The 26375-nt window shown below is 45.9% G+C and overlaps 1 long non-coding RNA gene across 1 annotated transcript in view; it reads left to right on the top strand.

Moving 5' to 3' along the window:
- The window catches only part of LOC120884891 (uncharacterized), a 77726-nt gene that overhangs the window by 7844 nt on the left and 43507 nt on the right, over positions 1–26375 (top strand). Inside the window, exon 2 of the long non-coding RNA XR_005727301.2 lies at positions 5355–5415. This is a non-coding gene — a long non-coding RNA (uncharacterized LOC120884891). The remainder of the gene's footprint in view (positions 1–5354; positions 5416–26375) is intronic.

The following is a 26375-nucleotide window of genomic DNA, read 5'->3' as shown; positions in this document are numbered from 1 at the left end:
TAGAATTTGAGGCCACGTGTGTTAAAGTGCAAATCCATTCTCACAAATTTTTCAAAGATTCCATCTCAGGTGTCCTTGAACTGAATAATGATGAATTCGATGCTCTTCCTCAAGTCCTCTCTGCCTTTCTCCATGCATGTACCCTCCCCCGCACCCATTTCAGAATCTTCTCTTTTCTGCTGCAGTCTCTGCCTCCTCCTCCACCACCTCCCTTCTCAGCAGGAGCATACCAGGACACGAAAATGTTACTACAGGAGCCTCCAGGCTGCAAGCTCTGGTTTCTCAGAATGAGTAGTTAATGCAGACCTGGCCACAAGGTCATTGGGTCTCACCATGTCTAATGTAACCCAAGAAATGATGCAATTGTGTCAAGTGGCCTCCACCCAAACTGTGCCCTGCGTCACCCTGGGGAGCTCTCACTGCTGTTTTAGGTCAAAGCTAACTCAATTCTGTGGCTGGGGCTGCTGATATGCTTAGTTTCTGGAGTTCAGCTGTCCAGAGGAGATTGAGAAGAGCACCTATAATATGGGAATTCAAAAATGAGCTGTGGGGCATCTGGCAAGACCTTGAAATGCATTTTTTCCTGGGGATGAGGATCTGTTTCTTTTGTCTGATTCTATTATTTTGGGGTAGTAGGGTAAAACAAGAAATTGAAATGTTTCCCCTCTCAAATGTTTTGCTCACCAAAAATTAAATTTTTGTAATTCCTATGCAAGAAGGAAGCTTGAATCCATGGAAATCTAGGTTGAGCATCTTGAATATGCAGTTCCTTGGATAGCCACGGAAAGAAGCCTGAAGCAGGAGACATGACGTCACCTTCAGGAAGGAGACTCTTCTGCTGTCTGGAATGAAGAGAGGACGAATGAGGAGATTCACTGGCCTCCAACCCAAGGAGAAGCCAGAGCACCTTTTTGGGACCTAGTCCAGGCTCTGCCTTGAACATGCAGCTTCAAAAGAGACACTGTGCAGATTTCAAGCTGCCAAATCCTGGAGGCCCAGGGTAGGAACCCAACCTCAAGCAACCCAGATGGTAAATAGGCATTCTGTGCCCTTCCTGTGAAAATCAGGAGCCCCAAGTCTAAAGCCACTGCAGAATCAGAACAAAGACAGCTCAAGAGCCACCAAGGTCAGCCTTCCCCAACCTCCCATGGGAGAGGGAAGGGAGAACAAGGGCCTCCACCCATCCACCCACAAGCCCCTGAGTCTCTTTAGCCCTTGGCATGGTAATTAATGGCCAGGAAGCTATGCATCAGCCTTAGCAAGCTAACGTGGCAGGAGCTCCCTCCTGACAGCAGAGCTAATAAGAAATTTGCTAATGCAATTTATCACTTTAAAAAGCCATATGTCGGTGGGGATGAGCACTTCTCTGCAGCAGCCAATGTAATTGTCAGAGCAGAGCAGCAAGCAGATCACAGGAGGGAGGGAGGCTGACTGATGTCTTCACTAAAATCAGTGGTGCAATGCAGCAAGCCGCGGGCGGGCGGATGGAGGGGTGTTGTGGGGAGGCGTGGTGCTGGGCCCACAGTCTCAGCCCTCTGGCTCCTGGGAAGCCAGTTCTGAGGACCCATTAAGAACCAGATAGGCCCTGAGCTCCAGCCCCTGCTGCCTTTGGGCTTCAAGAACCTGCATTCCGGTTCCTGCTGCAGTATTCAAATAAACAAGCGGCTCAGTCTGCAAAGACACTGATCTGTCTCAGCCAGCAAGTGACAGCGCCCAGACCCCACTTGGACTCCTGCTGGATGTGCACGTTTGCTTTCTCTCTCCCAGACTCCAGCAATAACTCCACCCGGGACGACTAGTCCTGAGTGAGAGACAGGGAAAGACTGGAAATCTACCTTGGGCTCAACAAGGTCTATGCTCTCAGTTGAATATAAAAGCTTCTTGCTGTGAATATCCAGTGTTTGTCAAAAACAAGGAGCGGTTTCTGCAAGGGAGAACTGCTGTTGTGGGCTTTGGCTTCAAACACTCCCTGTAAACCGTTTTCCCCCAAAGCAAATTCATAGAGAAACAAGTAGTGCCCCTGTGGGAAGGGAGTCCAGGGCTGCCAGGAAGGCGGAGGGAGAGAAAAAATGTCCACATGGCTGGATCCCCACTGTTTTCTGGAATAGTCCCCACTCTCAATTATCTGTGCAAGTAAGAAGGGCTAGGAAGAGGGATGAGGGATGAGCCAACAACACCCAGAGGAACACCACACCCAATTTCCATCAGTGCAGCTTTTTTCTAAAGCAAATCATGACCCTAATTATTACCTGTCCTCTAAATTAATGCTTTGGATTTTGGATAGAGGCACTCAAGGTACACAAAGCCCAAGGACCCAGGTAATAACCAGCAGAAAGATGAAACACTGCGCTGGAGCCTCCACAGCTGTGTGTGTCCTAGCCCTGGATAACTGAGAGGGGCTCTGTCCATGTCCTTCCTAAGACCTTCTGCTCAGCTAGTGTTGATGGGGATGGGTTGCATTGACTCATGGAGGACAGCCTGAGGATCCCTGGCCTTGGGAATTGAAGGCAACTGTGTGACACCCAGATGGTCCCAGAGACCCTGTTATATGTCCTTTAGAAGATACTTTAATACCTAACATCCTAGCCCCTTATTTAAAAATATTATTTATATTTACTATTTCCCTGTTTTTCTCCCATGTTTATTCCAAATAAATTCCAAATAAATTTTAATACTGTTTCTGTCATGTTCAAAACAAAGATAATCCTGTTGATGTTTGGTTGGGACTATGCAGAATTACTAGTTAAGGGAAATTTTTCACTTTGGAGGAGAGGCAAAACTTTTATCTCAACCCTCTTAGGAATTTCAGCTGGGCCTGAAAATTAAATGGACATGAGACAAATTAACAGGAGAAAAGTACACAGTTATTTAACATAAATATTACATGGCACAGGAACCCTCATATGGAAGCAAAGAGCCAAAGAAATAGAGTTAGACACTTATATATTGAGTTGGACAAAGAGTTTCACAAAGTAACTTGTTTTTGATCGGGAATAGTTAATCATGAAGAAGTGACTACAAAATAAGGGTTAGCTGACAAGGTTGGTTGGTATGGATGTTTTTCAGCCTTGAATCCCGTCCCTGGTGATAAGAATGTTGCTTCTTTCTGCTACTGGGAGGACACGCTCAGGGGTGTTATCTCTTGCTTTCAAGAAAAAAAAAAGGGGGGGAGATATCAGAGCACCAGACTGTAACTTGCTATTTTCACGTGCTTTTAGCTCAAAGTAATTTTTATGTCACCCTATGCCATGGCACATGCTTGTAATCCTAGCTACTTGGATGGCTGAGTCAGAAGGATCTCAAGTTCAAGGCCAATCTGGGCATCTTAGCAAGACCCTGTCTCAAAATTACAAAAAATAAAAATGACTGGGAATTTATCTCAGCGGTAAAGCTCTTCTGGACTTAATTCCTAGCACTATAAGAAATGTTATATAATAATATGCCAAATATTATATTATATATTATATAATTATATTATATAATTATAATTATATTATATAATATTAATATATAATTATATGATTATAATATATAATATTAATATATATCATATTAATATTATGATAGCCTCCTGAGTGTCAGGGCCTGCCAGAGAGAGCACTTCCAGAGCATTAGCACTTCCAGAGGAAGCTATCACAGCAGGAAAAGAGAAAGGGGAACTCCTGGGCCATAATCCTATATATTAATATTATATATAAATATAATATAAATATGTATAATATATAATTATACTATATAATATAATTATAATTCTATAATAATATGCCAAAATGGCATATTTTGAGGTACCATATTCTGCCACCTTTCACAAAAACTTTCAGACTTTCACAAAACTGAGTCTTCAAGTTAAAATATATCTTCAATTTAAATAAAGTCTTGTGGGACTGGGGATATAACTCAGTTGGTAGAGTGCTTGCTTCACATGTACAAGGCCCTGGGTTCAATTCCCAGCACTACAAAAAAAAAAAGAGAGAGAAAATAAATAAACTCTTGCTGTACAAGTACATTTTAAAATTCCAAGCTGCGTGCAGTGGCACATACCTGTCATTCCAGGGACTTGGGATGCTAAGGCAGGAGGATTACAAATTCAAGGCCAGCCTGAGCAACAAAGCAATACCTTGTTTCAAATTTTTAAAAATCAAAATAAAAAGGGCAGAGGATGTACCTCAGTGATAGAGCACCCCTAGGTTCAGTCCTCTGTATCGCAATAAATAAATTAATACTCCATATTGGCTCTGAATTACCTACCTTAACGGCTTATTTGCTGAAGAAAATATAGAATTTTAAGTATTGAGGGGATAATGTATTAACCTCTTCCTTGATTATCAGATAAAGTACATGTTGAGAGTGGGCTTCCTGGGTGCCTTAACTTAATCAGAAGGTACTGGAACAAACAGCCACCCCTAGGGTATGTGGGTCTTGATGCTGACCTAGGCCCTAGGCCCTGCAGCCTCCTTCATTTTGGTTCCACACCACACATAAGAAATCTCTAAACTAAACTAGAATAGCCCTCACTTCATCTAGTGCACAGCGAGTGCCTTGGACCCTGGGGAGGAAAACTAAGGAAGGTGATGGGCATACCCCAAATATGGCACTTTAGCACAAGCAGGAGGGTCACTATCTGACCTTCTTCCACCTTTCTACCCTCAGGCCAAAAGAAAATTTCTCTCCCTTCTCCTCTGAAGCCCTCATATGACAGATGCCCTGACCTATTATCCAGAGAAAAGAAAATGAAGAAAACAGAAGAAGAATCTGAACAAACAGCCTTCACTAACTAAATTCTCCTGTTTATTGCCATTAGATCATGCCCATTTTGTCTAAATCATACCTTTTATATATCTATACAACTGTTCTTTCTTTCTTTTACTTTTCTTTCTTTCTTTTTTTTTTTTTTTTTTTTGCAGTATCAAGGATTGAATCCAGGGTCTGATTACCACTGGGCTACATCCCCATTCCTATTTATTTATTTATTTGCTTATTTATTTATTACTGAGGATTGAACCCAGGAGTGCTTAACTACTGAGCCACATCCCCAGACAGGGTCTCATTAAGCTTTTTATTTTATTTTATATATATATATATATTTTTTTTTAATTTTGAGATGGGATCTTGCTAAGTTGCTTAGGGTCTTGCAAAATTACTGAGGCTGGCCTTGAACTTGCAATCCTCCTGACTCAACCGTCTGAGTTGCTAAAATTATAGGCATGCACCATGACCCTCAGCACACTGTCCATTCAACCTAAGCAGAAAGCACTTAGTTCCCCTAGGTCTTTCTAAAGTCTTCAGTATCACGTAAAATTCCGGTGAAATACATTTGTCCTGTTCTTCTCTTATTAATCTGTCTTTTGTTATAGGTGGTATGTCAGCTATGGATGCTGTGATGGATGAGGAAAGGAGCTCCTGCCCCCCACAAAGGTAAAGTCCCTGCCTTTACAGCCTGTAGGATGGGGGTGAACTAAGTGCAGTTGCTGATGCTGAGGAAAACCCTGCCCTGCCCACATTCTCCTCATTGTAGCCTCTTTCACATTCTCCTCACCTAAACCCTCTGCAGGGCCAAATTCAGGGCGGGCCACCTGTGACATCACAGAGCCTCAAGCTTAGATGGGCCTTCTGTTTGGTTTAAGGCTCTCCTGCCATGATCTTAGAATTCTTCATATGTTATTTTGAACGAAGGATCCCAGACTTTTCTTTTCCCCAAGTTATGTAGGTAGTCCTGCCCTCTCAGAGACAGTAAGGAACAAACATCCGAGTCCCACATGGGGTTGTTTAAGGGGTCAGCATTCAAACTCCAAGCAAGGCTAGATGTACAGCCAGGCCCTCAGCAGCCTCTGCTGGAAGTTCCACCTTCTCTCTATGTCTAGCAGCAGGCTAGTCCTCACTGTCACCTACAAATAGGCCTGGCTGATCGATTTTTAAGGGGACATCTCCCAAGGGACACAGCGTTCCCTTCAGCTCCTCCTCCAGGCCTGCTTCCCAGGGCCTGGGCTATAATTCAGTAGCAAACCCTCTAAAAATGTGCTGGTTTTGTTGTCTAGACTACCCCAGGAGCGGGCCTGCTCAGTGTTTCCAGAAGTGAGTGAGCAGCCTGTATTATCTCTGCAGACTTCTGCTCGCTCAAGGCCTCCTGAGTGTCAGGGCCTGCAGGAGAGCACTTCCAGAGCATTAGCACTTCCAGAGGAAGCTATCACCGCAGGAAAAGAGAAAGGGGAGCTCTGGGCCACAATCCATAAGGGTTACTTAGCCACGGAGCTGCATAGTCAGGGAGGAGGGAGCGGTGGGCTCCAGCCTGAAAGCTCAGGATCACGTGTTCCAAGAACCCTTTGGATTCCCCTTCCTTCAGCCCTCTTAGCCAGGAGGATGAAGGCAACTTGAGCAATAAACATGACAGAACACGCTGGAAGGGTAGAGGCTCCATGAATATCCCCGTGGATATTCCTTTTTTTAGGATGCCTTTCCTCCCGAGGCCTGCCTGCGAGGATTTTGGCAATAAGAGAAGGACTCATTTGTAATTTCCCAACTGGAGAGGTAGAAGCAATATGTTTAACTGTTATTCAACTCCATCCATCCATTTATGCATTCATCCCTTCATTAATTTAACACTTACTGAATGCTTATTCAGGGACCAGCTGTGTTCAACATTATGAGGACTGCTGAGCAGTGCAAGACAAGGTCTGGCCTCTGGAACTTAGAATCTAGATGGTTAAGGAAAAGAGAATTGCTCCTGCTCCCCTACAAAAGTCAAGTCCTTAGGGCTGGGGATACAGCTCAGTTGATAGAGTGCTTGCTTCAAATGCACAAAGTCCTGGGTTCAATCCCTAGCATCAGCCCCCCCCCCCCAAAAAAAAAGTGCACCTGAGTAGGAGCCAACTTGAGAGCAGTTAAACCCTGCCCTGCCCCAGATTCTCTTAGTTCTAGCTTAAGGCAGCACACGTGAAAGAGCCAATGGAATATAAGATGAGCAGTGACAGATTCTGTGGTGTGACAATAAGTGTCAAAGTGCAGTTTAACAAATGATTCCTGGGGGCATACTATTTAAGGAATATGAAGACATATGAAACAGGGTCCCTGCATTGGAAAGCCTCCATTCTAATTGAGGAGATGCCCATCAGGGAATGATTTGGTATGCAGAGGGCGCAGCAGAGGAGGGCTACTGAGCCCAATCCGGAGGATGTAACATCTGAACAGTCCGGGCAGCCATGCGGAGGAAGCCTGGAAGGGTGTTGTAGGCACAGAGAACAGTATGAAAAGATCCAGTGGTCATGTATGGTTGATAATTAAAGCAAGGTGTTCTCAGAGCAGAAAATGAGGTTAGAGAAGTTGGATCACGCAGACCTTGTTAAAGAAATGGACTTTGTCCTGGTGGATAATGGAGGCCCCCAACATGCTCTAATAGTTAGCTCTCACAGCTGAGAGGAAGAGGGAGCGAGGGGGACAAGACTGTGAGCTGAAGAACCAGTTAAACAGCAACAAGAACAGTCCACGCCCAAGGTGACAGGGGCCTGAGTCAAAGCAGGGGGACTTGGGGAGAAGAGAGGACACTCTCTATTCTTGTTACCTGGAGTATCCCACTCCCCTTTTCACCAGTTTGTGCCCATGCATCCTTTAGATCTCAGTTTCTGAGATATTTCACCTGACCCCCCCCCCCACCAGCTAGGGCAAGTCCTCCTGCTGTACCATAACATAGCTTTGGTCCCTCCATTCATAACTCTTCCCAGTTGCCATTCAAGGCTTATTTCTGAATACCTGTGTTCCTCATTAGGACCATAAGCCTCACAGCTGTTGGAACTATCCCTAACTTGCTCACTCTTTAGTACTGTATCTGTGTATCCTGCACATAGTAGGACTCAATTAATATTTCTGAAATGAATAGACGACAGATTTGACTGCTACTTGGAAGGTCTGTGAGAATTCAGAGGCTATCCATGTGAGTTGGAAGGTTTTGTTATATAGACAAGACAAACACAGAAAAAGTTAAATAACAGGACAACAGTACAATAGAGATGACAAGGTACTTTGTAATAAATGTCAAGAAGAGCATCTGGGCACGGTGGCACACACGTGTAATCACAGCTACTTGAGAGGCTGAGGCAGGAGGATCACAGGTTTGAGGCCAGCCTGAGCCACCTACAGAGATCCTGTCTTAAAATAAAATTTCAAAATTGAATTCAGTGGTAGAGCACTTGCCTAACATGCATGAGGCCCTGACTTCTATGCCCAACACTGCAAAAGAATAAAGGGTAGTGGTGGTAGTGTGTGTGTCAGTGATGATGTTTTCATCAGCAAGTCAAAAAACTCTCAATTCAAATAAGCATTAACTACAAGGGAATTTATTTTCTCTCATAGCAGAGGTTTGGAGGAAGGGCAGGCTTGGGATGCTGGATTCAGTAGCTCAAGTAGTACTTTCTCTTTTGCTCTGTTGTCCTTGAGTGGGCTTTGACCTCAAGCTGGGTGGCAGGATGCCCACTGCAGTTCTAGACATAGAAATACATTTCTGAAGAAGGAAGGACTGTCTTGTCTCGTGTCTCTTCCCCCGGAGCTTTCCAGAAGGTTTCTCCTGACATCTCACTATTGACCATTCCCAGTGGGTGAGGGGGTCCGATTTCTACCACTGGCTCACACTAGGTACAGTCCTCTCCTGGGACTGGGATGAGGTCACTACCTACTATGTCAAAAAGGAGGAGAAAGTATTCCACAAAAATCAGGATCTGTTTGTTAGATATGAATACATGGAAAATGGATGAAATCAACAGTGTCCACCACAGCCGCTCCTTTGTGTACCTAACCTACTCATACCCTTCATCTCGTCCAGAGAGATCACTCTGTGCTGAAATTGTCTAGAAAAGGCTTGATGGGGGAAGTGAGATTGAAGTTAGGTCTTTAAAGCCTGCTTGGACTTGAACAAATGCGAAGAACAGTCAATGAAAATCGGAGACCCAAGGTGGGGATTAAGCAGGCTTGCTCTAGCACATGCTTCCAAGGGCTACTGTTTGAATCCAGACAATTCTCCATAATGCAAAGAGCTGGATTTTGATGACAAAAAGGCCTGGATTCACATCTCAACTCTGCTACTCATGTTTCTGACCCTCTTGGAATCTATATTCTCCTCAAATGGAGTAGAGCTGGAGGGTCTGCCTCCTGGGAATATGGTCAGGATCATCCCAAGCTGTTTGGAACAGAAACTGCATATGTTGCTCAGCACGTATTTGTCCTCTTCCTTCCTTGGAAATGAAGTCTGTTCTAGAAGACACAGTGAGTTGCCAGCACATACTTCAGTCCTACTATAAAATAGGGACACTAGTCTGGGCTTGGATGCCAAGACTTAAAGCATGAATTTTCATTTGATCTTGAGTCTTAGAGGAGAGTGGACCTCTTCTTGCCTTCTCTATTTCCAGACCTTGAACCCTTTTGACATAAACATTGACTGCAGAAATCCAAGTGTGAAACAGGAGGTCCATGGATGGAACATAAAGCCATGGATACAGAGATGGACAGATAGGTTCACTTAAGCACCCTGGTCATCTAAGTTCCCAACTTCCCCAGGAGATTTGAGCTGTGTTTCAGTAGCCTTTGACCATCAGACCCATCAGCAATTGGAGACTCATCAGAGATTGGAGAATTGTGGACCCTTTTATCAGAAAAATGCACATAGCAACAAAGATTTTTGCATATAAACCCCATGTTGCTGGAACATTCTATAGCATCAATTTAGATGGTAGAATGAGAAGGCCTGTATTACAGGGGTCATTTGGAATGGTTCAAGCCTGCTTTCTGCAGGCAAATAGGAAAAGAACTGGTTTTGCATCACTCTAAAATCACTCAGTGATGTATAGCTATCTTCAGATCAGGGATGCCTGCTGCTGGTCCCTTTCTCCTGCTCCACAGTATGCTCTGTATATAGCATAGTTCTGGGTTCCTGCATTTGCAAGTGCTATACCTGGGGCACTGTTTGTCTATTCTGGGGCATGGACTGTGTGTATTTCCAGATGCTTAATGGGAGCAGGTGGGGTGGCTAGTGATGATGATATGATGGTGGCACTAACTCTGTCTTTCTAGATACAAGTGTTTTGTCCTAAAACAAAGAATTACCTCCCCCAAAGCATTTAAGAATCCAGGAACAGAAAGAGAGAAACAGAAAGCCAGAGAAGTAAATGCAGAGAGAGTAAATACAGATGCAGAATTTGCAAAACAACAACACAGCGTTGTTCAAGAACTTCAGCCTTTGTCAAATGTGGGGGAGTAGCTGTTAATGTGAGAGGATTCAGGAAGGGGCAGTTGGAGGGAAAGGCAGCAAACCAGAAACTGCACAGCACTTACATAAGAATGAGAGAACGTCAACTGTCCAGATCAAAGAATGGGAGGGGTGCTCTCCGGAGTTTTTGAGAAGGTTAAACTCTTCCCCAGCCTCCCTTCCATTGGCGCCACCCCTGCCCCTACAGTACTAGAGCCCTGCGGTCTGCAGAGGCCCAAGGACACACACTGCCCTGCTGGGAGCGTTAGCTGGTAAGGGGACTGCAGCAGCCCGCTCCTTAATGGAGCTCCCCAGGAGCCCAGCCCGATCGCGCCCGCCTGCATTATTAATGCATTATGTCATCTTTCCTTGCACTTGCTCTCAGCAGCTGAAATTTTATAGAGCAGTATTATTAATTGAAGCAATTAGTGCTGGGGATATCAGCACAGCCACGTCAGAGAGCTGGAGATGTGCAAGGTGAGGATCTCTCCCTTTCTCTCTTTGTGACCCCTTCTTCCTCCCTCCTCTTCCCTGTGCCTCCCATCCCCCACTCTCTTGTTTCTACTCCGCCCCCACTTTCCTCTCTCTCTCTTCCAGTTCTCTCTCAGTATCCCCCTCAAGAGACTTCAAGAACCTCCTACCCTTCCCAGGCTGCAATCACTCAGCCTCCGACCACTCCCCAACAGGGGCAGATAGACAGATGGAATGAAAGTATCTCTGTAGCTGATTGCTGTCTGGAGCTGCTGGCCTTCTGGAATTAGGATGGAAGACCATCCTTCATGGTTCTCAGGTTGGCTCAGAGCCCCTGGTAAGGGTGGAGGGTGGCAGGTGGCCTCCTGCCAGTCAGACTCATTCATTCATTCATTCATTCTCCCTCTGTGTGTACCCAGCTTTATGATAGGTGCTGTGGGAAATAAATGAGGAGATATAGAGCCCCAGCCCTTGGAACTGGCATGCGAGCAAGGAAACCAGGCTAGCCCCTGAAACAGCTACCACAAGATAAGGTGTTACCAAAGGACCCTGAAGGAGTGCTTTCCCCAGGGATGGCCCAGTATCTCAGAGCACCCCATATGGCCCACGTAGTGAGAGAAAGGCCCAGGGAAGTGAAGGGTCTCTCAGGAGTGAGGGAAGCAAAGTCCTGGCAGGCTGCAGGAAGGTGGAAGAAGGGGTAGCTCCCCCAGCGAGGAAGGAGCAGGCTGAGCAGGTATGGAACAGAGAGCCCAGGCAGCCCTGCATGACTCCCCCCAACCCAGGAAACTGAGGCTCTGAGCCCGGCTAGCCTAGCCAGGTTGAGACCGAGAAGTGACTGGAAACCTTGGCCAGAGGCCAGGACACCTGGACACCAGGGCCCATGCCTCAGATCCCTTCATTGGGAATCAAAAACGACACCTGAGAGGCCACAGGCTCAAGTTGCCTATAAAATAAACAGATACCAGGATGGAAACATCCACAGTGAACAGTCACCCACTGCCCCTCCCCACACTCCCTGCCCCCCCCCATCAGGAACAGGTGCACCTCAGGTTACGGGAAGAGACTCCAAAGTCTGGGACCAGTGGTCACCCTGGGGACATTAAGTCTTTTTTTTTTTAATTTTTTTTTCTAGTTTTCTGCGGACACAACATCTTTGTTTGTATGTGATGATGAGGATCGAACCCAGGCCGCACGCATGCCAGGCGAGCGTGCTACCGCTTGAGCCACATCCCCAGCCCTACATTAAGTCTTAGTAGGAGTGTGTTCTTAATTTTTCAGCTTTTTCTATTATAATACATTTTTAACCATATATAGGAAGGCTCGAATAGTAAACCCTCCTTTTTTGTTAGGTGAGCTTTGAAAATGATCAATACATGGTCAATCTTTTGTCCATCTTCCCCCAACTGTGCAAGGGGGCTAGGAGCATACTCTTTCAAGATAACTTGCTTTTGTAAGGAAATGGCTACTAATTTTTTTTCCTTTTTTTTTCTTTTTCTTTTTCTTTCTTTTTTTTTTTTTGTGGTGCTGGTGGATTGAACCCAGGGACTTGTGCATGCAAGGCAAGCACTCTACCAACTGAGCCGTATCCCCAGCCCCTACTAATTTTAAATTATTTTTTTTCTTTATAAAAACATAAACACACACCCTCCTCTGACAGAGACAGATTTCCATATCAGAGCTAAAGGTGAGGAGAAGGTCTGCTTGTTAAACATTCCCTCTATGCCGGGGCATGGGCAGGGCATTCCCTCCTCCCAATAACTGGAGAAGTAGGGATAATTAAACAGAGGAGAGAAAGGTCACACATGGTTACAGAGGCCCACAAAGTCAAAGTCCCTGCTTCGATACTCCATCTGATCTCCTTACCCTCCCGCGGCACCCCTAGGAGGACTAAGGCCAAAATGAGGAAAAGAACCAGAGGGTCACTTAGTGGTGGGGGTGTATTGTGGGAAAGGTGTTGGCAGCTGCCCTCAAGGTCTGACCTTGGATCCCTGGGCTCTGTTTGCTTCTTTCTCTGTTGGGGTTACTTACTCCCCACTTTCTAGGGCACTTGTGCTCACCATCTTTTCTCTAAATCCTCAGTGAAAGCTGCTCAGGATGAGGGGCTCAGGTTAGTGACCTATGACATTGTTTACAGCTGGGCTGCCCAAGACTTTCTGAGTGGTGGGATGTGCTGCCCAGTATGATAGCCATCAGCGACCTGTGGCTATCAAGTACTTACATTGTGACTTTATGCGGAACGCTTTGAATGCCAGATAAAAAAAGATAAAACTTTGTTTTGTGATTGGTAGGGAATAATGGGATGTGTCTGAATGGGTGTGTTGATGGAGACAGAGGAAGCTCTCAGATTGTGTTGGCTTATTGGTTTTATGGATGCTCTTGATGAATCATGGCTTTCCACAGATGGACCCTGATCTAAGTTCATGCCCAATCTCAGATGATTCTTATAGTCAAGTTGAGTGGTAACACATGCCTATAATCCCAGTTACTTAGGAAGCCGAGGCAGGAGGATTGCAATTTCAAGACTACCTTGGACATCTGAGCAAGATTTGCTTCAAAATAGAAGGGGCTGGGGAGTAACCAATGGGAGAAGGCCCCTGGCTCAGTCTCCAGTACTAACAAACAAACAAACAAAAAATCATATTCAGCCTCACGAGGTTGATGGTTTACAGATAAAGAAAATGAGGTTCAGTGATGGGGTCACAGGCTGGACTACAGAATGCAGAGGAATTTGAACCCAAGTCTGTGTTACTTCAAAGCCTCTATGTACTATGCCATGCTGGCTTTGAGAAACTTCATCTGCTATCAGGATGTAAAAAAGGATTGAAATAGGAGGAGAGCGTGATGTCTCCTACGCTGGTATCCAGAAACAGTGCTGGCACTCAGGGGAGGCTAAGTAAATCCTTGCTCATTTAAATTGGATTGGGTGAAAGTTCTGGAAAGTCCTTAATCCTAACCAGGCTGCCAGGAACTAAGTCTGGCACAGGCCTCTGAGAAACCTACTTTCCTCACATGGGCTGGGGAGCCAAAGATCTTACAGGCTGTCTCACAGTGTACTGTCCAGTTCACTCACTAACAAGCCAAGCTAGTGGGCTGGACCATTCCCAAGGCATGACCACATCTAGGACTGCCTGAAGGGGACAGGTGTGAGAGCTTGCTGGGTGAAAGTGACATTTTTCTGGCCCTATTATAGGCCATTGCTTGTCTCCAGACCCTCTCCAGTAGTGTCTGAACTACTCCCCCAGCTACAAAGAGAGGCCTGGTCCGAGGGCTTCTAGGACCCAAAAGACAAGGTCAGACCCAGAGACACAGGTCAAGGAAGCACGATCAGAAGGCCCTGATTGACAGTTACTTTATGAGAAATCTGTCTGCACACCCTGCCAAACAGGTTCAGCCCCTTTGTCTTCACCCAAACATGAGAACTTTAGTTTCTCATGTTCCTTCCCTGCAACTAGATCTTCTTGTCAGAAAACCTTCTGAAAAATTCATCTATCCTGAGATGTTAGGACATTAAGTCCAATTTATTATAATCCAGTTCCTTTTGAGGAAATCTACACTCTGGACTGGAATCCCAGGCCCTCCAGGATGGGAGAATGGAGGTTGAGCTAACACCCTACCTAAGGACAAGGCCATGCTGGTTGACATCAAAGCACTTTGGAAGGCTGGGGATGTAGCTTAGTGGTAGAGTGCTTGCCTTGTGCAAACAATTTGGAGAGAGTTTAGGAGAAAATAACTCCAGAGTTGGATGTGGTGGCACAGGCCTGTCCTGCATTGGCTTCTCTGAGCCTCCCTAACAGATTTTTTTGCGGAGAGGGGTGGTGCTGGGATTAAACCCAGGGCCTCATGCTAGACAAGCACCATACCACTGAGCTACATCCCCAACCTCTTTCTTTCTTTGATTTGGAGAACAGAGCTGGTTAAAAGCTTAAAGTATTAGCAATACACATCCCTAGATTTGAATCCCAGTTTTATCATTCATTAATGGTGAGTCTTGGGAAAATTCATTAATCTCTCTATGCCTTGATATACTCACCTGGATAATGAGCACCGCAGTCCTACTTTGTAATGGTGGTTAAAGATAAATAAATAATACTGTATAATACATAAATACAATAATGCATGTGTAATGCTTAATATAATACCTCAGACAGAATATCAATTATCATTATTATTATACTACTCATTTGATTCCCCAGGAATGGATGTCAAAGGAGAAGGAAGAGGAAATGATAGGAACTGGGAGATGAGTATCAGAAAGAAGCCTGGTCAGTGGGAGGATGAGGCCAGTCAGGAATGGCTGGGAGTCAGGGCTCAAGCAAACCTACTCAGGGTCTTGCGTGTTCATGCATAAGGTACTAGGCTAAGGAGGTGGTGGGGACCGAAATCTCACTAAACCCCACTCCGATTGCCTAAACATCTTCCCTTCTCTGTGCTTCTTCTGCTGCTCTGTAATTTCTGTGGGTCACACATGGCCTCTGGCTTGGGAATTCCATTCTCTAGGACCCCTTGGAGATGCAGCTCCTCTTAGATAGGTCTCACTTGGGGTCCCCAATATCTTCTGGGGGGAGTGCTACTCCAATGCACTCTAATAAACTAGAAAAAGACTTTAAATACAATAAAAGGGCTGGGGATGTGTCTCAGTGGTACCCTTCTAGTCCCTGAGACCCTCCTTTCTTGTTCCAGAGGCTCTGGGCGCTGAAGAAGATGGGAAAGGTAGGAGAAAGCAAGAAAGAAGAGACACGAGGCTAAGAATAAGCCTCTCTGACTTCATTCTTTTATGTTTAATATTTTGGTGCATTATAGTTGTCCAAAATGATGAGATTTGTTGTTACATATCAATACATGCACACAATATAACAACGTAATTTGGCCAATATTATTCCCCAGTACTTCCCCTTTCCCTCCTCTCTTCCTCCCCCATCCCTTTCCTCTACAGATCTCCCATTGATTTTCATGAGATCCTCACCAGTTTTTTTCTTTTTCCTCTCCAGCTTCCTATGACTTCATTGTTTTGTCCCACAGGAGTGCTGTGTGCTGGCCCCACCAGCCACAATCACAAACACGGGACCTGGGAGTTAAAGGTAGCTCTGAGGCCAAACCAGCTCCATGGCTTCATTCTGCATGCAATGAGCCGGTCACACCAGCCAGGAGCTGGTCCTCTGCTTCCCTCCTTGAACCACTCTTCCCTTCCCCTCCCTCCTGGCCAAGCTACACTGGCCTCTGATGTCCTTCAGTAATGGTTTTTATAAGAGCCATCTCTCTGTGTGGATTTTATTAGCAAGTGAGTGCGTCTCAAGACTTAACTACAAATCTGTCACTCTGAAGAAAATGTGTTCCTCCCTCTTCCCATGCTAGGACAATGCCTCAGGGCCAAAGGGATACTTCTGACCCTGCTCCCCCAGTCTGGGGTCTAGATATAAGATCAGCTTCAAGCTGGACTTGGTGCACTCCTGTAATCCTAGTGGGAGGCTGAGGCAGGAAGATTGCAGTTTTGAGGCCAGCCTCAGCTACTTAGTGAGGCCCTAAGGAATTTAGCGAGACCTGTCTCAAAATAAAAAACATAAAGGGCTGGGGATGTGACTCGTTGGTAAAGCACCCTGGGATGTACCAAAAAAAAAAAATCTGCTTCAAAATAATAAGCAAATGATAAGCATGACTCTCTAGTGAGAAAGCTGAGGGGCAGAGGGACAAGGTTACTTTCAGAGGCAGGGCAGGTAGGAAAGGAATGGAGACTCACTCAGCCTTCAGTAATGGCTTTGGTACATCTCACACTCAGGTTAACAGACCTGAGTGAGGGACTTCCCTCACCCCACCAAACCCCATCTCCCAATCAGAAGGAGGGATTGAGGTCCCCTGCAGGCCTTGTGCTAGAGAAGGCCTGAGGAGGGCAGATGCCAGGCTCAGGCCTTTTAGCTTGGCTGGTGAGATGAGATTCTCAGAATATCACAGAGCAAGGAGTGTCCAGAGGGTGTCCTTCCGCGGCATTGATTGTCTCAACTGAGTGGCCTGCTTACCACAGGGTAGAGATGTGGCTTCTGCCCCTGAGTGCCTATAACCCATTGGAGAAAAAAAGACCTAGACTCCATTGTGTTAGAGTTGTAACTCTTCCTGTCAATCTAACTATTAATAATTTGAAGGTAGTAATCTCTCTCTCTCTCTCTCTCTCTCTCTCTCTCTCTCTCTCTCTCTCTCTCTCTCTCTCTCTCTCTCTCTCTCTCTGTGTGTGTGTGTGTGTGTGTGTGTGTTAATCAGCAGCATTTATTCTCCCAGTACTAGAGATTGAACCCAGGGGTGCTTCATCACTGAGTATAGCCTACATCCATCCCAGTTCTCTTTATTTTTTATTTTATTTTTTGAGACAGAGTCTCCCTAAGCTGCCCAGGCTGGCCTCGAACCTGCGATCCTCCTTCCTCAGCCTCCCACATTGCTGGTATTACAGATGTGTGCTATAAACCCAGTTAGCAGCAGCACTTTCACAAGCCTAGTCTCTTAATCCAACCAGAGAAACCAAGGTGGGTTCTCTGGTTAAAGGGAATGGGGAAATCCTGAAGGACTTGACTCCTTTCCTTCCTATGTCTCTGTCCAGTGTAGACTCCAGGAACTGTCCTGTGGGGGGGAAAAGTGTACGAAAAAACACCAATTTGGCCCAATCCCTGCAAATCCCAAATTTAGAAGTCTGAGAGGTCTAATTACTTACCCAAAACCTATACTTCCTGATTGCCAGCAGGCCTCTTTCCTTGGCTACTCTGCATAAGGTAGTGCAAATAATAAATTGCTAAAAAGGGGAAGCAAGTGTGGGGAAGTCAGAGGCGCAGACAAGGTTCAGTGTGGGCAGTGGTGGTCAGGGAGGCAGGAAACTTGAGTGGGGCCCTGATGGGTGGGTGAACGGGGCCGAGGCAGTCATACAGAAAAGGTGCATGGGTCAAGCAAGGTTTTAAATTCCAGAAGTCAGTAGATAAGCCCCGTGATGCAGTGGAAAACTAGGATGGGGCTAGGATCAGATTTGGTGCAGAGAGCAGGTCTGAGGCACAGGCTGGTGGTAGAGTGGGAGGGCCAGCTCTTCTTTCCCAGTCTGCCCAGTTGAATCTGCATTCCACTCTGGCAGCACAGACAAAGGCTGGGAGTCCAGAGAGGCAGGCACCCTAGTGAATGGATGCACAGTATTAAGTAAACCATGGAACAGCAACTGGGTTGTATTAACAATAAATCAAGATGATATTTGAATAAAAACACTGAGCACCGAGAAAGAGACACTCAGAAGGCAGATGGCAAAAGTTAGTAGCCAGGTTGGAGCCGGGTTCCCAGGGAGGCCCTCTCAGTGACAGATGCAAGCCTTTGGCCTCCAATATCTGTTAAAATGAGACAGAAAAGGTGGCTGGCTTTGGAGAATGGCCCTTCCTGGGACCATTCATCCTCTTACCTGAAAATGGGCACAAGAATCTCAACTGTTATCTCCAGCTTGGGGCTGCTGCTATAAGGAACAAATGAAAGACTTTTGCAGCTGGGCAGGGGGGTGCACATCTGTAAATCCCAGCAACTTGGAAGACTAAGGCAGGAAGTTTGCAAGTTCCAGGCCAGCCTCAGCAATTTAGTGAGGTTCTCAACAACTTAGCAAGACCTTGTCTCAAAATAAAAACTTAAAAAGGGCTGGGGATGTAGCTTAGTGGTAAAGTACCCCTACTTCAATCCCCACTACCAAAAATAAATAAATAAATAAAATAAAGACCTGTTTTCAAGTAGGACTTGCAAAGTGACAAAATGTGTGTAAATCAAGCAGGGAGATTCTGGGTCACACTTACCCTGCTGGAAGGCTCTGGATTTGAAGATCCTGAAGCCCCACCCACACTAGCCAAATGGGCCTTACCTCCCTGGTAGCTTGGTCCTCCAGCTCTCAGGCAGGTGCTAAGGTTTTAGTAACTATTTGCTAATGGTATAATCCTCCCAGTGATATAGATTCTAAGGAGGCCTCAAGAATTGCTCTGTGCATTATGATAGCCACTAGCCACATATAACAATTTAAGTTTAAAAGTAAATTAATTAGAAGTTACTATTTAGTTCTTCATCCATACTAGCCAGATTTCCAGAGCTCAATAGCCACATTTGGCTGGTGGCTGTTGAATTGGACAATCCAGACAAAGAACATTTTCATGACCACAGAGAGTTCTATGGTTCAGGGCTACTCTGGAATGACATTGGTGGGATGACAGGTACTGGGGTGGTAGGTTTCTTCCCTGAGATGCCTCAAAGCAAGCCCAATATTGGGACATTCCTTTCCCTAAATGTCAACCCACGATGCCTTTACTGCTTACTTCCTTCAACACCCAGCCTTTGAGCACTCCCTCCATCGCTCCTAAAAATAAAATCATCCTGTCATGTTGTACCTGCTTAGGCTGAAGGTCTTACCAGAGAATGCAAAAGGTTCTTCGGGGTTCCCATATCCTCCAGTCTATTAATGACTGACTGCAAATTTTGGAACCCTTAGACAGAAGGCAAGCAGGATAGAACTGATGGGGGTTAGGACTGTATGGTGTCCCTCAGACAGTCTGGTGGAAGTGGCCACTGCTTCTTTCGATGAGGCAGAATAGCAAAGTCAAAAGGGGCACAGGCTTTCTGGGTTTGAATCCCAGCTCCATTGCTGACTGGTGGCGTAAGCTTGGCTTTACATAATCTCTCTGAGTCTCCGTGTCTTCACAGGCAAAATAAGAATGGTACTTACTTCAGAGGGCATTGGAAAGATGAAATAAATTGTTACATGGTAGGCACTGAGTCCCACATCTGGCATGGACCAGCGTCAGCTGGTGGTGGCCGCAGCAGCCGTGGAAGTATTTGCCCACTTGTATTACAGCCTTGGAGAAGGTTGTGACCAAGGCAAGTTCAACACAGGTGTCACTCTTGCTGCTACTTGGAGCCTCTCCCACACCACTGAGGATTTTCTATCATGGTGCCTATTGGGCACTTGTTCATTCCCTTAGTTTTAGGAATGACTCCCGAACCATGTCACCAAGATTCTGTTCCACCTCTACCCAGGTGTATGCCTCCCTGCCTCTGCCATACCCAAGTGCCATGCAGGCCAAGTGGTAGACTACCATGGGACCCCAGAGACCCTTTTGGGGAGCAGCACAGACTTCCCCTCCTAGAAGAGGGTGAACAGTCTTGGCCCTGAAGTTCCACTTGACCCAAGACCAAAGCACCAGATGCTGGCCCCCCAGAGGGAAGGTATCTGGAGCTCAAGGCAAATGGACCCCAATTCCTTCTCTCCCGAATTTGAATAAACGGACAGCAGAGCAGCCACAGAGGGTGGAGGAGAGGGGACCAAGGAAGACTCTGAAGGTCAAGTGAGAGCAGAGGGAGGAAGTGATACTTAATGGAGAGAAATAAACAAACAGCACTGAGTCTGCTGTTCCCTGGCAGGAGGGCTGCTGCTTCTATCTTCTCTAGAAGCATGGGAGGGACTTGGAGGAAGTGTAAGCACAAAGCTTCCACAGCATCCCTATGATGCGCTATAACCTTTAGTAAAAAAAAAAAGCAGACGTCATTTACACGAATGATGTGGGGGTGGAAAATCTCAGCACCAGCACCGCGCAGCGCCCCCTCTTGCTCAGCAGCTCCTTCCTGGAGGACATATGAGGGACTGAGACCAGGCAAGGTCATATGTGCTCCCCCTGCTCCAAGGGTTCCTCTGCAAAGAGAATTGTCTGCCTAGCTAAAGAGGTCACTCTTCAATCAGGGGTCAGCTGACATGTTGTGAGGAACTAATGGAAAGGGCTGAAACAGGTGAGAGAACACAGGCATGGTGCTAATCCCTTAAGCATGTCTCCTTACCAGTCTAGGCCTTGGGTAATCCGAATGTAGAAAGGGAGGAGAGGATTTGGAGCAGATGGTCTCTGGGACTCCTTTCACTTTTCTTAATCTCAGAGGTTCTCCTTTGGCCCGCCAGTCATTGACCTTCATAGTAAATTGACCTACTAATATCAAGGAATCCCTTCACTTCCTAGCTTTCTCCTTCCCTTTGTTCTCTAACATAAAAAGGGTCTGGGAGAAGACCCTCAGCTAGGGCATGAGGTAAGTATGATAAAACTGGCTGGAGTGGCTGGGCGTGGTGGTGCATGCCTGTAATCCCAGCAATTTAGATTCCAAGTTTCAGGCCAGCCTCAGCAACTTAAGGAGGCCCTAAGCAACTTATCCAGACTGTCTGAAAATAAAAAATAAAAGGGCTGGGGAAGGCCTGAGAATATAGCTCAGTTGGTAGAGTGCTTGCCTTGCATGCACAAGGCCCTGGGTTCAATCTCCAAAGCCACAAAAACAAACAAGCAAAAGGACTGGGGAATTAGCTTTGAGGTGAAATGCCCCTGGACTCAATCCCCCACAGCAAAAGGGGAAAAAATAAAAAAAAAGAACTGGCCGCCCTGCTTACACAGAATGCTGGGTGTGTCAGTCTAGCATGTTGAATTTACCTCTGTGAAAAGGAAAAATTTGGAAAGAAAAATGAAAAGAACCACTTCCTAGTAACCAAATGTGTCCTCTGCTTATGAAAAAGAGCTCGGCCCTGTTGGCTGACGGGTTGGAGGTGGGAGTGGGGAGACCATCAGGCCCTACCTGGGCCCTGGGGCCCTGGGAAGGCAGAGGCCATTTTCATCCAGCTTCAGAAGTTTCCTTTTGTGGCACGATGATGTTAAAAATATTCCTCCCTGAAGGTGCAACCGCAGCAGAGCAGATGTCCCTGACTGAGCACTTGGGAAGAATCTATTAAAAGGAACGTAATTAGGTTGTCATCCTGGGGCCTCCGAGCCAGGCTTCCGAACGCCATCTTTGTTGAAAGTTTTCCAGACGTAAAATATTTGCAGAACCAGATTTACCAAAGAGGCTGCGAATCCCCAGTAGGAATGGGCTGCATACAAGCAGCAAAGACAAATAACAGCAGGTCAAGGTGGACCTCAAGCCCTGAGATTCTTGTTTTGGTGTCTTTCTCCCATCGTGGGTCTCAGCCTCGCTCCTCAACTCCTTCTCCCCGCCTCCTCCACATTCCCTGTCCCCGAGTCACAGTGTACTCTTAGGGAAAATCCTCTATCAGTCATTTACCCTTTAGCAGGAATGTAAGCCAAGCTCCCTCCAAGCTTTGAGATTCAGGCCTGAGCTTTAGAACCTTTCAGCAACAAAAGGCTTTGTCTTTTGTAAAAGGGCTGTCAGGCATGAGCAGAGGTGGGGGAGGGCCTTCCTAGTGACCCTGAAATGGCACCACGGGCAACCACCTACTTGCCTAAGTATAGAGAGCCTGCCCTGGTTCCTCGCTGTATTCCACCCCATAGGCACATCTGCTGTCATCTCTCCCCTCCCTCCCGCTTGCTATCGCCTGCAGGCTCCTCTGTGCACCTGTGGGCAGCAGCCATTCAGCTATGAATGCGTCAACATTCATTGGGTGTCTCCCCAGCAAGAAGCAGTGCTGAGTGGTAGAGAGGGTGCAGTGAACATGGACAGATGAGATGCTTGTCATCATGATGGGAGACAGCAGAGATGGAAAAAGACATTCATCGGGTGATTACAAAAACCAGTGTAAAATAATAACTGTGGCAAGAGCAACAACGAAAAGGAAGTATGTGGGATTGAGAAGGTGTATCAGAGAGGAGACCACCCCTTCTGGGAAGTTAAGGAAGGCTTCCCTGATGCAGAGATGACTGAGCAGGGCATGGGGGCGGTGGGGGATGGGGGTGGATATACACTCAGCACCTGCTTCCTTTAACTGGAACGGCTTGTGTAAAGACCCTGGTTGAGCTATCATGACTTCATGAGATCCTGCTCCTTTTGGAATTTAGGAAACAAAGGATGGTAGTTACAAAAAAATAAAGTAAGGAAATAAAGGAGAATCAGAAACCAGGATACAAACCTGCGGTAGACAAACTTCATACAGATGGCAAAGCCAGAGAACTCACCTAGCCTCCTTTTCCTGGAGGCCTTCTTTGATATTCTGGCCTGGTTTTTACCCTTAGCAACATATCATGATTCTATCCCCACTTTAAGAAATATTTTGTAGTAGAATTTCCCTTGGCTACCTAATATTGCAGAGTAGAGAAAGCCACATTCCCCTCAATTAACCCCCTACTGTTGGGCATTTCGCCTGCTTCCCTTGTTTTGCGAACCTCAGTAACTCTTTAGTGAGTGAACATGCTTGCATGTCATCTTTGCTTGGTCCTTTGACTTTTGCTTGGGATAAATTCTGCCTCAGACTAACAAATTTGAGGGTCAGCTTTATTAAACACTACTTGCTGACCTTGTATACCTGATCTCTATAGAGTTCTTTCCACTCTGCACAGGGATCCTGCGAGGTTCTCATTCATCAACTGAGCAACTCTGGAGAAAGAGATGGGAAACCCAAGGGGGCAGTGTTCTCTGCTTGTTGAGGACCAGACGTTAGGGTTGGCAGGAACGTTGACAGAGAAGACCCAGTCCCCACTGACTTCTTTGTCCACATATTCTTCCCCATCTACATGGACTGAGTCTGTCTGTACTAGGGAAGGGCTCTGTCCTGGTGCTCAGTACTCAGCCTCATCTGTGTTAGATATGTCCTAAGAGTGGGAGGGGCTAGGACCTACGGCAGTGAATTCTGGGCAGAAACTGTTTTTTTTTTTTTTTTTTTCTGGAAGGCTCAGAGTTCCCAGGAGAAATGTAGAGCGAATCAGAGAAGATGTTAAAAGAGAGAGCCAATCCCTCCAGAGCATAAAGCCAGACAACAGAAGACCAATTGGTGGCAAAGATTTTGTTACAAATGTGTTATATGAATCATCTACTCTCTGGGCCTTTCTTTCTCCAGCCATCAACCACATGGAGTTAATTCTCTTTTATCCCTACTTTACCAGGATGTTTTGAAGCTGGAGTAAATAAATATATCTGCTTAAAATGAGCTAATGAACATGAAAAAGTATATGGGAATATTCAAAAAGAAAGAAGCCCTGCCAGGCATGGTGGCACAGGCCAGGAATCCCTACTCTGGCGGCTGAGGCAGGAGGATTCAAAGTTCAAGGCCAGGGCTGGGGATGTGGCTCAGGAAATCTTGTCTCAAAATAAAAATAAGAAGGGCTGAGGATTTGCTCAGTGGGTTCAATCCCCAGGACCATGGGGATGGGAGTTGGGGGGGGGGCAGACTCAATAAGCTTACATGCTACCTTTTCTTTAATGTTTATCATCAGAGCTAGAACTGTGCCTCGAACGTAACAGCCACTCAGTCTGTATTTGTAAAAAGAATGAAAGAATGCATACCCATTCACTGTCCCAGACACCATTCTAGGTGCTTCATAGGCATGTTTTCACTTAGCCCTCATAAACAGTTCCCCACCATAGGGTATAAAAAATTCCCATTTTGCAGATAAGAAAGCTGAGATTCAAACTGGTTAAAGTAATTTCCAAGCATCAGATAGCTAGTCTTTTTTGTTGGTGTTGTTCTCATTAGTTACTCATGATAACAGAATGCATTTCGATTCCATTGTACACAAATGGAGCGCAACTTTTCATTTCTTCGGTTATACACGATGTAGAGTCACATCATATTTGCAGTCATACATAGAGTACTGATGTTCATCTCATTCCACCATCTTTCCTGCCCTCATGCCTTTTCCCCTTCCCTTCCTCCCTTTGCCCAATCAAAGTTCATTCTCCCCACAGCCCCACCCATTATGGGTCAGATAGCTACTCTTTAACAGGATTTAAAATTGAATGGCTCTGATGTCATTTCCCTGACTCTCTGATGTCATTTTCCTGACTCTTCCCACCTGTTATATATTGCAGGAGAAAAGTTACTGTGAGATGTGCTTATGTTGCTGTACATTAAATGAGATAATCCTGTTGAAAGTGGCGCGCCTGGCATGCAGTTGGTGCTTCACAGATGTGACCTGGTATTGTTATTATTATGGTGTATTTATTATTTCCTTTTTTTTTTTATGACCACGTTGTAAGTACCTTAAGGGCAGGGGTCATTTCTCTCACAAGGGTGGGCAGAGTAGTTGCCTAACATACCGATTATTTTACAACAATCATAAAATGAAACCTGAATTGCTTCCTTTAAGGAAGTGCTTTTTGCTTTTTGGGCAAAGCAAATTTGACTGCGACTGTAATGAGAAGCCAGAGTAGGCCATGACTCTCTAATGGCTTGGAACAATGCTGGTCAATAGGAAAAGGGAAGAAAAAGACATCAGGGAAAACAGAAGCAACCCGCAAACCGAACTCCTGGGGTCCTTGGATCTGATCACAGATGTCAGGCGGCCATTCTAACAGCCCGGTCCCCCTGAGCCTGCAATCTGATAGCCTCAGCATATCAGAAGTAGGCGGGGCCTCGAAGAGAATTTAGCCAATCCTCTGGCTCCACAACTTGAGGCTTGGGGCCAGGAGGTGCCAAAGACCACACGGTTCAGGAACAGATTGGTTACTGGAGAACTGTTCCCTGCCCCACCCAGAGGCAATGCAGGGAAGGGACTTAGGAGTCTGACACCGGTTTTACTGGTGCTGAGCCTCAGTTCCTTCATCCACAAAATAGGATAATAGCCGGACGCGATGGCTCACTCCTGTAATCCCAGCAGCTTGGGAGGCTGAGGCAGGAGGAACACGAGTTCGAAGGCAGCCTCTGTAATTTAGCAAGGCCCTAACCAATTTAGGGAGACTCTGTTTCAAATTTTTTTGAAAAATGAAAAGGGCTGGGGGTATGGCTCAGTGGTTAAGCACCCCTGCGTTCAATCCCTAATACAAAAAAAAAAAAAAAGTTCCTTCCCTTTAGGTTGTAGCAATTCAATAAAATATGGAAAAGTGGTTAATTCAAGTACCTAACTTATTGCAAGTGCAATACAAAACAAAACAAAAAACTGATGCCTCTAGATAGCAATCTGCCTGAAAGCAGGAAGATACATATGATTCACTGAGATTGCCCTGGCACATTGATTGGTCATACAATGTTCCCTGAATGAATAAGTGCCTGAAATCCCTTCATTAATGCTTCATCTTTTCGGTCAGGCCTTGCCTGTTTGAGGCCTCTCTGGAAAATATCTAGAAGGGTTATTCATTGTTTCTTTCTTCCTTCCGGAAGGGCTTGGGACAACATGGTGGCCAGGGTACCTGAGGAGGACAGGGGGTGGCTTTCATAATGAAGACAGACTTGTGGTGTTACCAGCCCCTCTCTGGCATGCCTGCATCTTATCTTGGACTTTCTCCTTGCTCTAGGTGAGCAAGGACCTGCTTTGGGCTGTATAAAGGATAAAAACGATGGCATTGGGCCTCTAATGAATATTTGGGAGCCGGTCAAGTTGCCTTTAGGAGTGGAGTGATGTATTCCAGTTAGAATTAGGGAAGTGATCATTTAGAGAGGGGTCAGCATCAGGGCATTAAAATTAGAGTTTGGAAGTCAGTTGGAGTTAGGATTCAGAAATTAGTTATCATAAATTTCTGAGTGAAAGCCAGAGAGCTGCTAGTGTCTAGACATGGTGGAGGCCATCAGTTTGAGCTGAAATTTAAAATGTTCTGTTCCAGAGGCCTGTCTGGGAAGAGATTCCTTTGACTGGCTCCTCAGCAGGCCTGGTGAACCTACAAATGGATCAGGTTGAGCATCTACTGCAGACCAAGTGTAAAGTATAGAATATAGAGTCCCAAAGGTGTCTAGGATATAGCCCATTTTAATGAAGCTGGGGAGACTAATGTAGGCTCA

The sequence above is a fragment of the Ictidomys tridecemlineatus genome, chromosome 12 (genome assembly GCF_052094955.1).
Source record: "Ictidomys tridecemlineatus isolate mIctTri1 chromosome 12, mIctTri1.hap1, whole genome shotgun sequence".
In the NCBI taxonomy this organism is placed as follows: Eukaryota; Metazoa; Chordata; class Mammalia; order Rodentia; family Sciuridae; genus Ictidomys; species Ictidomys tridecemlineatus.
The sequence above is the reverse complement of the archived record's forward strand: the minus strand, read 5'-3'. Positions and strand labels throughout refer to the sequence as shown.